A 13,386-nucleotide genomic window follows, 5' to 3' on the forward strand; every position below is an offset into this window, starting at 1 on the left:
GAATATTGGCCAAGTAGCAAGAACACTCACTAACTTATAGTTTGTTTTTAATTTAATCTTTTAATTTTTCTTCACAGGATAATCTCTTCACCACAAAAATCCTGAGTTCCCCTAGCCCCCCCAATATAATTTTACAGAAAAATCTATTTCATTTTCTAGCTGTTTACCTTAGCACAAGTACTCAATACTACCTCCTAAGTTGTAAAAACAAAAAATAGCGTATGGAAAATGTCTAGCATAGTGCTTTATATAATAAGCACTCAATAGATGTTATCATTGTTATTAATGATTTATTTCTATTAAGATTATTGATTAAATTTTCTCAGCTTTATTTTTCACCTTACTCTCCTATAATCTGGCCATCATCCTCTTTACCTTCCTGAACTATCCACTCCTTAACTTCTAATTACCCAAATTAATTCAAATTATCTTGCTTATTGACTTCATTGCCTAACTTATAGCTTTCACCACAGATGCACATCTATACCTTAAATATTTTATTTTAACTGACATTAACATATATCCATTTGCCAATCTTTTGATATAGGTCAAGACCTTTCTTTACTTTGAACAAGAATCCACTATTTGGACTTCAGCATCCTTCCTTTTTCCATAAACCACATCAACAGTGCATCACCTATTACTTTGGGGTTTGACTTCTTTAAAGTGGAACACGAACTTATAAACATATGCAAAGTGCTCTCAATCAAGAATCCTTCCGGATTTTAAGGCTTACCCAACCCACCATCAATCTTTTAGTGTAGTCTTACCCACACCCAATTCACAGTTTTGGTTTTTTTTAATCCATTTGCCTTTATTAAATTATTCTAAAGCATTGGACTTAATTTTATTTTCAAAGAGAAAATTTATTTGCCTCCTCTCACAATTTATTGTGTTACACAACAGTTAATTAAATATGTAATTAAACAAGAACTCCAACAAACAGGTCTGTGAACCAGCACCGACTCAACGTGTGAGAGAGGTGGTGTGTGTGGACGCATCGGGGAACTGCGCTCCAGCCCCAGAGGTTCCGCATGCGTGGGGCGTCAGAGTGTCTTTTTTAGAGGCAATGAAGAGCACTAATTAGATAAATCATTTAAGTGGTGACTAGCAGAAAGAGCTTCTATTTAATTATTCTTGGAAGTGTCTTAATGAAAAACAAGGTAAAGTCAAAGAATGTATAGGAAATGACCATCTTTGTAATGAGAACAATATATCTTACTCCACCTACTGACATATAATACATTAACAGGAAATAAAATATGTTCCAGTACTCTAGCGGACATTTTGTTCTTTCCTGTCCAGAATCCATTCAGCCTTCTTTTGGTAAAATGATACAGTGATTTCCTTCTGGGAAATCCATCCCCTACTTTTAAGCTATGTCATTGGGAAGTGTTGGTCCCACACCGAGCTCTAGGACAGGGTCCAGGCTGGGGTAGACCAGACAACAGATTCCAGCTCTGTGGCCTTAGTGATGAGTTCATTAGTGAACTCAATGCCTGATCAGAAGTCAATGACTATGAGGTGACATTTGCTGGGGCTCTGGGGAGAGAAAAAGTTCTAATAACAGCGCTGGAAGAGACTTGACAGAGACTCCCTCAAGACTTGGTGTCGACAAACGAGAGGCTGGAACTACTACAGCCATTCTGCTACCAGGAAGGCAAGCGGCCTAAGACGAAGCTAACACTAAGAGGAAGAAGATTTGGGAGACAAGTCCTGGGGACACTATTTGAACTTTGAATAAAGTCATAACCATCCCTGGAAACTACCAACAGTCTTTTCAGTTTCCCTTTTTAAAAAAGAAAAATTTATTAATTTATTTTTAGAGAGGGAAGGGAGGGAGAAAGAGAGGGAGAGAAACATCGATGTGCAAGAGACACTCTGATTGGTTGCCTCTGGCACGCACCCTAACCAGGGAGGGACCTGGCCCATAACCTAGGCGTATGCCCCGCTAGGAATCACACCGATGACCTTTTCCCGTTTGCAGGATGACACCCGGCGCACTGAGCCACACCAGTCAGGGCCTGTTTCCCTTTCTAATGAAACCAGTTTGCCTTGGATTTTTCTTTACTTGCACCATAAGGAACCTTTATTAACTATGTATGATGTCAGAGGGATACTAGACATACTGGGGTGGTCATCTCTTAAGTTATATAAATATCTAATCACTACATTGTACATCTGAAACTAATACAATGTTGTATGTCAACTACAATTGAATTTTTTTTTAAATAAATGGGGAAAAAATTTTTCATTGACAGAAATAGAAATCTTCTATTCAGCCTCAATGAGGAACTGGGAATAGCCTCTAACTAACTAGTACAGTTGGTTTTGGTTGTTTGGACCCTGAACTGTTCTGTATTATTCTGTGTTCAGTATTGCCTTTCTCCCAGGTGGTCTGTTCTGAGATTTCTGCTTCTTTGTATTCCTTTTTAATGTGTCCTAGTTTTTGCTTACTCAGCTTTTATATACTGAGACTTTTACTTATTAATTTGCTGGTGGCAGGAAATTATTTTCATGTTTATTGGTTTTTCACTCCCAGAAGTTCCTATTACTTCATGGCCCTTCCTTCACTCATAAACTCATGAACTCAAAATGAGTTCATATCTCAAGTAAGTGATGTTAAAGGGAAAAAAGTTAAATATTCAGCTTTTTTTGTTTCAAAAGCCTTGGTATGCAAAAATATACATGAGAGCAAGTTTTTTGTGCAATGAAGGTGATAAAAATTTTATAAACAACAAGAAGACATATGCAGAGATGTTCATTGTATCACTGTCTGCAATAGCAAAAACTGAAAACATCTGTCAATAGTGGAATAGATAAGAAAATGTGGTATATTCATATGACTGGAATAGTGATTAAAAGGAATTTTTTTAAGGTTTTATTTATCTACTTTTAGAGAACTGGGAGAGGGAAGGAGAAAGAGAGGGAGAGAAACATCAATGTGTGGTTGCCTCTTGCACACACCCTACTGGGGGCTTGGCCCACAACCCAGGCATGTGCCCCAACTGGGAATCGAACCAGCAACCTTTTGGTTCACAGACTCTCACTCAATCCACTGCACCACACCATCCAGGGCTAGAAGGAATGTTCTTTTAGGAATAGTATAATAGACATTTCTAACTTCTTTCTATATCTGTCACTTTTTTGATAAAGGATAAATAGGCTAAATACTCCCTTTCTTAAACTCCATTCCATCTAGGCCATGGGACAATGATTAATGAGATATGAATGGAAGTTTGTTGGGGGATTCTGGAGATAAATGCACCTGGCATGCCTTTTCTTCCAGCATACAACCATCATGGAAATCCAGATATTCTGGTCCTCACATTACTGAGCCATTAGAAAAAAAGCCCACAACTACTTAACTCCAGAGTATTTGTCGTGTGAGAGAAAAAATACCCTGTTTGTTTAAGTCATTCTCGGTTGATGTTACAGTATTCTCAGCCAGAAGCATACACTGTATCCATGTGGATACATCTCAGAAATAATGTTACACTATATTAAATGAATGTTAAATGAAAACAAATTGATATTGCCATAGCATATTGTTTACACAAATTTTTAAACACACTCAAGGCAATACTTTATATTGCTAAGTTGATATAATTTGGATAATATATAGTTAAATAAAATAATTTAATGTGTCTAAAATATAAAATATGTACCGGAAAAAATACAAATATAATATTATGGTAGAGATTGTCTTTGGGTAGAAGAGATGGGTATTGGGACTCGGGTGTGAAGTGACAGGTAGAGATGTCAAAGTTATGAGATGTTTTATTTCCTTTAATTAAAATATGTTAAAGAGCATGATAAAAATGTTAATAACCTTCAATCCTTGGTAGTGAGGGTATAGGTGTTCATTTTATTATTTTCTATATTTCTCTATTAAAAACAAATATTTTTTCCAAAGAGATAAAGCAAATGATTACAAAGCCTGTGTATAAGAAGAACTAAAGGAGAAACTAAAGAACTTAGATACTGACTGGTGTGTGCCTGGTCCTTTCTGCAAGCTGAGACAGGGAGGAATCTATTGGATTCCACCAGGTGGACTGAGAATAATTTTCTTAGGAAGGCAGTTACCAGCCTCTAAGTCTTACATCCACTTTGCCCAGCATGGTGAGGCTTCAGGAGAGCAGAAATGGTTGCTTTGGGGATTTGGAAAGATGCATCCAAGGAGCCTCACAGTCCCAACAGGACCCAGGGTGCCATGAGGAGCCACAGAAAAAGCAGTCTCAGCAGATGCCAGACCACATGAGTGATGACTTACACCCATTTGCCCCTTTCACTGCTCAAGTTAAATAAAGCTCCATATATGGGAGACCCTGAAAGGGATCAGCCCATTAGAATTATCTAAAAGAGCACTCAATTTATAAAAATAACATTTTCATTAACTTGGTGAAGTGGGGTATCAAACATAAACTTAATTACAGAAAGTAAATTTACATTGCTTGCAGACCTAGTCTGTGTACTCACAATATCTGGATGTCTTTATTCTCTCCAGGACATTTTTTTCTTTTTTTGCAAAATATTAGGTAAGGTTATATTGTATACTATATAGGTTATTGGTTTTTTCAGGAGGGGAGGAGGGAATGCCATCTGAAGCATCCTCTACTCTTATGTTTGCATTTCTTTTAATAGATATAAGTGCTTTCTTTTGATCCAATTAGAAAGAAATTTTTAAAACCCTTTATGAGCACCACTATCTGAAAACAGAAGGCCACCAAATTGTCTATCACTTTGATAAACTCACGATAGTGTTTTTCTTGCTTCGAGGGGATAGCACACACATACAAGAGAAAAAGAGAAGCTAGGCACCATCTCCTGCTCAGATAGCCTCTCCTTCTGTCAGGCACAGGTTGTGAGAAACACACTAGAGACATATGATATGGACACAACACAAAGTCTATTGTGGGGAAGCCCCCCGTGGAGCGGCAGGCTTGGGTCAGGCACAGCTGGACATTCTACAAATAGTGCTCCAGGAAAACCCCTGCCCCCAAGCTGCTCTCTGCATTCACAGGCAAATGGGAAGAAGTGGGAAACACTAATCAACCAGAATTTTTTAGTTTGAAGAATGGCCATGAATACAAGAGAGGCATTCTGTGGGATGGTTGTATAAAGGAGTTCAAACACCAGTGCTAGTATCTGCTGGTGGTAACCCTTCCTGCTCAACCAGCTCTTTGCTAGGCTACTCAACAGGGAATCTGCTTTAGTAATCCAGCAGATAAAGAAAGAGTTTGTCTCCTCTCACTTGCAAATCTGGGGTTTAAATTGAAGGCAATGATTAGAAGAGAATTAGTCATTCATAGAATGAGATAGCATTGAAAATCAATTGGCAATGATTGGTATAGTAGGATTTGGGTCATGAAGAAAAAATGCGCCACTGGGAGGACCACATCAGATCCATAAAAGGGCTTATCTCTGTGATAAAATCCTGGTATTCTAGAAATGTTTGCTTGCCAATCTCTTCTCTTTTTTTGAAACTGGGGCTTCCCAGGTGAACCCTTGAGCTAGGCACCAGATCCTAAGTGTGGTTAAAGGCATCTATCTGCCTCTTGTGGAATGGCCCCAGAGCAATTCAGCTTATGTTCTATTGGCCAGATTTTATTCACATGGCCACACCTAACTTATAGAACATGGGGAAATCAATACCTTTTTTGAAATGAGCCAGTGATAAAAACTCTGTGAAAATCTAGGCCAAACACCTCACAACAATGTAAGTAAAGAACGGTTTGTTATACAAATACAGTACAGGGGTGTGTCACGGAACCAGAGGGTGGGGCTGACAAACAGGGACTTGTCAGCCACCAAGGCAATTGTTCTCTTCATCTTCTTAGGAGCACAAAGGGCCTCTGCCTTTATCAGCAGACCAGCCCTCCGCTTACTCATCAGCACACATTCACTCAGCAAATATTTACTGAGTGCTTATCACAGACAAGGATGGTTCCAGGAACTGGGGATAGAGATGGGAATTAAACAGATAAAAACACGAATCCCAAAAACATTCATCTGAGCCCTTCCACTCTATATGTCTTTTGAATTCTAATGACCCATAATTTTCAGATTTCCCATTTCTATTTCTCGATTCCAATTCTTCTACAGGATTAATGGCAGCCTTAAAACTCCAAAGAAAATTGGGTTCAGGTTGGAATTGTTCAGCAGAAGGACACCACTGAGCCTCAGGTGCAATGGAAGGGGGTTCTGGAGCCAGGCCAGACTTCTTTTCCCACGCCTGTGTCCCAGCGCCCCTCAGCTGTGCAGAGAGGGTTGTTTCTGAGGTTTTAGGTTGAGGTCTGGCAGCTGGGAGTCGTCCCAGTGGGGCGTGGCAAGATGGCTAGCCTTCATGCAACACATAAAAGCAAGAGAATAAAGGTATCTGCTGGGTAACTCATGTAGAAAACAAAACAGACAGTGCAAATAAAGCACCAAGCTGAAGGGAGCAGGCTGAGAGACAAAAACAGGTACAAGGAAACAAGACAACAGGTGGAAACAAGATGAGTAAGCAAGTTTGGAAGGCATAATATTCAAGATTAAATCCAGAGGAAGGGCAAACAGCAGGACTGGTTGATCCAGTGATTCAGTGATGCCATGAGACCCATGTCTTTCTTCATCTAGAGTTAAAGGATGCCTGCCTGTAGCAATGAACATCGCATGTTTCCCCTCAATGGTGGGAAAAACGACTTTCCATAGCTCTTTGTCAAATAAAGAATTTTCCCAGAAACCTTCAGCAAACCTCTCTTGGTGCTTACCAGAACTAGGTCACCTGAGATTACTTTCAGACCAGTGGTTCTCAACCATAGGCAATCCCCCCACCCCCAGGCCCAGGAGACGTCCCGCAATATCTGGAGACATTTTTGGTTGGCAAAACCAAACCAGCAACCAGGGGGTTGCTACTGGCATCTGGTGGGTAGAGGTCAGGGATGCCACTAAACGTCCTACAGTGCAGAAGACAGCTTCCACAACAAAGGATTATGCAGCCCAAACAGTCAAGAGGGTGGAAACTGGGAAACCATTTTAGAGCAACCAGTCCCCCTCCTCCAACGTACCCTGGCTCACTGCGGGAGAGGCGAACACCAGAAACACTGATAACGAGTGGTCAGGGAGGCAGAAGGTGGAACAATGTCCTGTTCAAAAGCCAAAGGAGGAGAATTTTCAGAAGTCAAACATGGTCAGTAGTGTCAAATGCTGTAGAGAAGTCAAGTGATATTATGACTGAAAATCATCCTCCGGGCTGCATTTCTGCACCAGATGTTGCTGGTGCTGCCAGTCCACTTATCACATTCTGAGAAGCACTGATTTAGCATTTAAATTGAAAAAATCACCTTTGAAGAGAGACAGCTTCACCACTGAGAAAATAAGGAAAAGGCAAAGATTGACAGGGTAGCACATAAGTTTATAGGTTTGGAGTCAAGTAGAATGAGGAAGAATTTACTGCCCCCTGGCCTATAGTCTCTCTGTGAAGCAGGAATGAAATGGTCTGCTGAGGGGAAGGGAAGAAATGATGGAATAAGAAACTACAAAATTAGGCAAAGGCTTATTGCCCTTCATAACACCATAAAAATTCAATTTGTGTTATTACTTATTAAAGGAACATGCTGCTATTAATTTATCCAGAGCAGTTGACCAGGAAGTTATATGGTGCCTGCCGTGGAAGAATTAAGCTTTCCTTTGGCTGTTAACTAGAAACACCTGCTTTGGAAATTGCCAAACCTGAACCTTGTTGACTGCGTGCTTTGATGTAGAAATTTAGGGATGCAATTGGTTTTAAGAGGCAGAATGACATTGTAGAATTTATAAGGGAGTGGACCCAAGAAGGAGAGAATTTGGTTTCTAGTCCTCCCTCACCACAAACCACTGAAAATTTGGGCAAGTGAGTTAAATTCTCTTACCTTTAATTTCTACACGTAAAATGGGGACAATAGAGTTGTTAGGAGAATTAAATGAGATAACGTAGTAAGCACTTAGTACAGTGGTGACATAGTAAGTGCTTCATTTGTGAGAGTATTGGATTAACTAGATTCTAAAACCACACCCTTTCATTCATACTTCTAGGTGATCATTCATGTGAGTGCAAAAACATACATATATTGTTATTACTGTAATTACTAACATTTATCGAACCATTTTTTGTGTGCCAGACATTATGTTAAGTACTTCATATATATATATATATATATATATATATATATATATATATATATATATATACACACACACAGGGGTGGGGAGGGAGGGGAGACCCAAACGACCAGAATTTATTTATTAAAAATTGCATATTTAGCCCTGGCTGGTGTGGCTCAGTGGATTGAGTGCTGGCCTGCGAACTCAAGGGTCGCTGGTTCAATTCCCAGTCAGGGCACATGCCTGGGTTGCAGGCCAGGTCCCCAGTGGAGGCTACATGAGAGGCAACCACACACTGATGTTTCTCTCCCTCTCTTTCTCCCTTCCTTCCCCTCTCTAAAAATAAATAAATAAATAAAAATTAAAAATTATTTTTTTTAATTGTGTATTTATTCTTACATGTTTAAACTTCATTCATCTTCAAAGTACTGATACTCTTCACCTGATGCAATACACCTACCGAGATGTTTCTCCACTGCTCAAAACAGTTTTTGAACTCTTCAGTTTTGATGCCTTTTAGCACTTCCGCCATTTTTTGTTTCACGTCTTCCACATTGGCAAAACATTTCCCTTTGAGGACTTTTTTCATCTGGGGAAACAAAAAGTTGTTTGGGGTGAGATCACATGAATAGGGAAGGTGACGCATGGGGGCGATGCCATTTCTTGGTCAAAAACTGCTGAACACTCAGTGTGGGCAGGTGCACTCATAAACAACCCATCATGAAATGGGCAAATGTGTTGAAAGAGTCTCCAAAAAATTCACTCAAGCCAAACACAACCTCTCACAATGCCAGCTGGTACACTGATACAGATGGGTTCCTAGAACACTCACCAAATGAGGGCAGCATGTACTACAAGGGGCCTGCCCTCCAGAAGATAATTCCAGGGTTTTTTGGGGTCCCTCCTTGTTAGGAACCACCCTGCCTGGTTTCAGAAGCTGTAACCCTCCATGGCTAAGGCTGAGTAGCCACCTCTGCCCCCATTCACGTCACCCTGCTTGGCCCCAGGTGGATGACTGGTTAGCCAATGACGGATGAGATTCCTCAAGGGAGAGGTGACCTAAGACAGACATGGTCACGAAGGGGCCCTCAGGGAAGGACTTGGGGAGCTATAGAAGAAGGAAGTGATGGACCCTTGCCCCTCGGCTTTGACATAGCCTGAGTCCTCATTCTGTCTGCAGGAAGTCTCCTAATCTCTTGGCTGCCTTACTTCCCCTGCCTGACTTAAACCTGAAACAATTCTGGAGGTGGGTGCGGCCCTGTGCTGGAAAGAGCAGGTTCCTGGGGCAATCAGGCCAAGAAAGAGTACATAAAATCCTGTGAAACCTGCTTTTCTAAGAATGCCCTCAGTCTTCTGATAAGGGTCCAAACATGAAATGAGTTTGTTTCCCAAACTCTTATGCCCTTTAGATAACTGACCCTGACTCAGAATAAACCCTCCAGTTCTTTGTATGTTATCTATTGTTTGATCGTTGCTGCCTGACAATGATGAATAAAGACCTTCCTTGAGGTAATGTTCCCAGAAGAACAATAAAAACTTGTCCAGGCAAGGGTCAGGGCACTCTGTCACTCAGAGAGTGGCCGTGCTGTCCCTTTTTCTCCACAGGACTTCTGCACTCTGTGTGAATTTGTTATGACATCCACAGCACCAGGGACACCATTTGTCAAAGTCCACATCACCTCCTTGTATGAATTCAGTTGATTCTACAATAGCTCCATGACATGGGTTCTATTACTATCTCCATTTTACAGATGAGGAAACTGGTATTTAAAGAAAATAATTTGCTCAAGGTCACGCAAAATATAAGTAGTAGACCTTGATCCCACACAGTCTAACTGCAGGGCTATATTCTCAACCATCTCACAGTATATAGGGCTCTATAATGTGAATTTACTTCAGATTATGTGCCAAATGAGTGGATCAGGTGAGGAAACTATCATTTGGCATTCATGAATTTTATGATTCCAGAATTTAGAATATAGTTTCAGGAACAGGTTCTTTCTGTTTTACTCAGATCCCAACAAGATGATTTTGTGGCGGCCTTTAAGGTGTGATACCAATTAACCAGAGATTAGCTTTAGGCATAATTTCATACAAACTCTCAACAGTCTCCTCTGTAGGTGGCCAAATAATTATTCTGATTTAACTGGATTGTCATGATGCTTAAATGGTATAAATAATGGTTATCGTCTCTTGAATGCGTACTTCATGCTAGCCCCCTTATATACAGCAACTTTACTACAACAGTTTCACAAAGGTAAATACTAGCACCTTCATTTAACAGATGAGAATATGAATTTATTTGCCAGAGGTCAAGAAAGTGTTTGTATTTTCCAATTTTAGAATGAAAACAATTATTTCAAAACAAAGCAGTATACACTGAACTTTCACCTTTGGGGTCTGTCACTCTCCCTAAGAGGACTTTACCTTCAGTTTATGAAGTGTCATTTATATCTGGTCTAGGTAATTAATAATAATCCTATTCAGTGCCTTCTCTGCTGTAGCATAGTACAGATAGGGGGAAACAAATCAATTAACAAACACATAGTAGAAAATAGTAGTCCCCAAAGAACAGGTGATAATGTCATCAAGATTAGACGTGGGAAAAGATTCAGATGAAACGAGGTGAGGACACGTCAGAACCATAAGTTGATTTGATGGAGATGATAATAGGAGTGACACCCATCCTGTTTAAAAGAAAGATTTCCCCACCTCATCTGGCAATGGACTGATTTCCCTACAGTCATTTCAGGAGCCTGAATCTCGTAGACTTCAGTGAGTGACTCTTTTGGACATGTCCCATAGGATGGAGTATAGTGAATTCTTCCTTCCTCCTTCACTCCCTCCTCAACAAACACACCTTCCTACCAAAAATTAAGTTCATCTGGTCACTACCCTTGCCTTTGGGCAGGACAGAATCCCCACCACTCTAATTCTTTCATCTGACTCCAAACCCAGCCCGTTCCCCTGTCCCGTGACTGTTGAAATGGGAAAGGAAGAAAGAGTAGCTGAGATCTTCCAGGCTCTTCAGTCCTTCGGAGGCTTCATCTGTTTTCTCTGGTTACACCCAGTCTCTCTTTCACTGGGCAAACAATGAATATAAAAGTACACTGAACACCCACTATTTACGATGGCTTGGAAATTACTGAATGATAGAGCCAAACACGACCACTCCAGCTCGCCAGCATGGATATCATGATTAGGAACTTACCTAAGTGGAGCCATCTCAGGGGATCACCCGAACAGGACGCCAGAGTCTTGTCTAGAGGCTAGCTGAACTCACCTATCATCCTCAGATTTTACCCAAGATAGCCTCATCACTTAGCCTCTTTATATCCCACTCTTTCCTTTCCTCCTATATTTCCAGACCAATGACACTTTTTATTCTCCTTCCTGACTCACCCCCCCAACTGCTATGTTCCTTAAAATATTTTTCTACCATGCCTTTTGCATAATTATTTCCATTATAATAAAACTCCCCCATATTCTCTTCTCTTGTATAATCTTCCCTTCCCACCTTCTCATCTTACCTGGAAAAACCCTATTCTTTTGGCACTATCCTTCTGAAGTTCCTGGGCCCCCGGGATCCCATTATCCACTCATTATAGGGCCTGAAGGGAATCCTGATTTTTTTTCTCATTTCCATAATTACCAAATCAGTAATCCTCTCAGACAGGTAAACATCCTTCTACCACTTTTCTTTGTTATCCACCAGTTTACGGTTACTGTTCTATGCTGATAAGAACATGCGACACCTGAATCCTATCTACCCCTAAACTCTACACTGTGCCAGCACCTGAGAACTTCCCTTTCCTCTGCAAGAGCCATTAGATCCACAACCCCACACTTCCCTGATTTACTCAGTTCCAGTGACATGTATGTCCATTCCATGGTCTACACATGACCGTGCTAGAAACTGTTCTGCGTTGGAAGTCTTTGACTCCAGTGTACCCACCATTCTCTATCTTCAACCTCTGCCATGCCCTAACTTTTATTACTACTGTCCTTGCATCAGACAGAGACCTACAGGCTCCTTTTCTACCCACCCCCACCCCACCACCAGCTTTATTGCAGTTTGACAAAAAAAAAGAGACGTTATTGATCTTTTTCTTCTCCTAACCTATTATCCCCATTGCTGCTTCACTCTTCACTATTTTTTAAAGATTTTATTTATTTATTTTTTAGAGAGGGGAAAGGAGGGAGAAAGAGAGAGAGAAACATCAATGCGTGGTTGCCTCTCACACACCTCCTACTGGGGACCTAGACTGGAGCCCAGGCGCGTGCCCTGACTGGGATTCAAACCAGCGACCCTTTGATTTGCAGGCCGGCACTCAACCACTGAGCCACACCAGCCAGGGCTCTTCACTCTTTAGTTTGACCTCCATGGTTTATCACCTCAACCAACTACTTTCACAGGAGCACTCTCACCTCCCTCAAATACCTTCTATCAACCTGGACATTGAAGCATCATCTCTAGAATAAATGCTGCACTATCTTCTCTGCCCCTATACCAAGAATAATGAGGTATGCTCTGGGGATGTGCTGCTACGAATTTCCGAATCTGTAGGCTCAGATAATACTCAAGAACCTTAGTCCTTGTCTTTGGTTAATTCCCTTTCTCTTTTACTCTTCTCTACTGCCATTCCAAACTTCCCCCAAGCACCTGAAGCCATCTTAAATCCAGAACTAATCACTTTGTAGCTCACCGTTTAGTTTTTTTTTAAGATTTTATTTATTTATTTTTATAGAGAGGGGGAAAAGAAAGAGAAGAGAGAAAGAAACATCAGTGGGTTTCCTCTCACATACCCCAAACCCGGGACCTGGCCCTCAACCCAAGCACGTGCCCTAACTGGGAATCAAATAAGTGAAACTTCGGTTTGTGGGTGGGTACTCAATCCACTGAGCCACACCAGATGGGGCTTGTTTAGTTTTTAAATTACTTTCATGCTATGTGTTTATATAGATCTTCTTTTTTGGTCAGTTTTGTTCATTTTTATTTTTTCCCAAATCTTTCACTTAATCCTCCCAAATAATACAAATTTCTTTTAATTTATACCTGCAGGATGAAAGGACTGAATCACAGAGAAGAGCTGAGATATGGGGCAGAAAAAAAAGACCATATTGCTTCCCCTTTTGACCTACCCATCCATCTTCACTTATTTGAACTAACAATCCTTTTTTATTTAAGCTGCTTTGAATTAGATTTCTGTCATGACCAGAAGTATCTTAACGGATATATCTCTCTTATATATGCTGTGTTTA

This window comes from Phyllostomus discolor, chromosome 8 (assembly GCF_004126475.2).
Source record: "Phyllostomus discolor isolate MPI-MPIP mPhyDis1 chromosome 8, mPhyDis1.pri.v3, whole genome shotgun sequence".
In the NCBI taxonomy this organism is placed as follows: Eukaryota; Metazoa; Chordata; class Mammalia; order Chiroptera; family Phyllostomidae; genus Phyllostomus; species Phyllostomus discolor.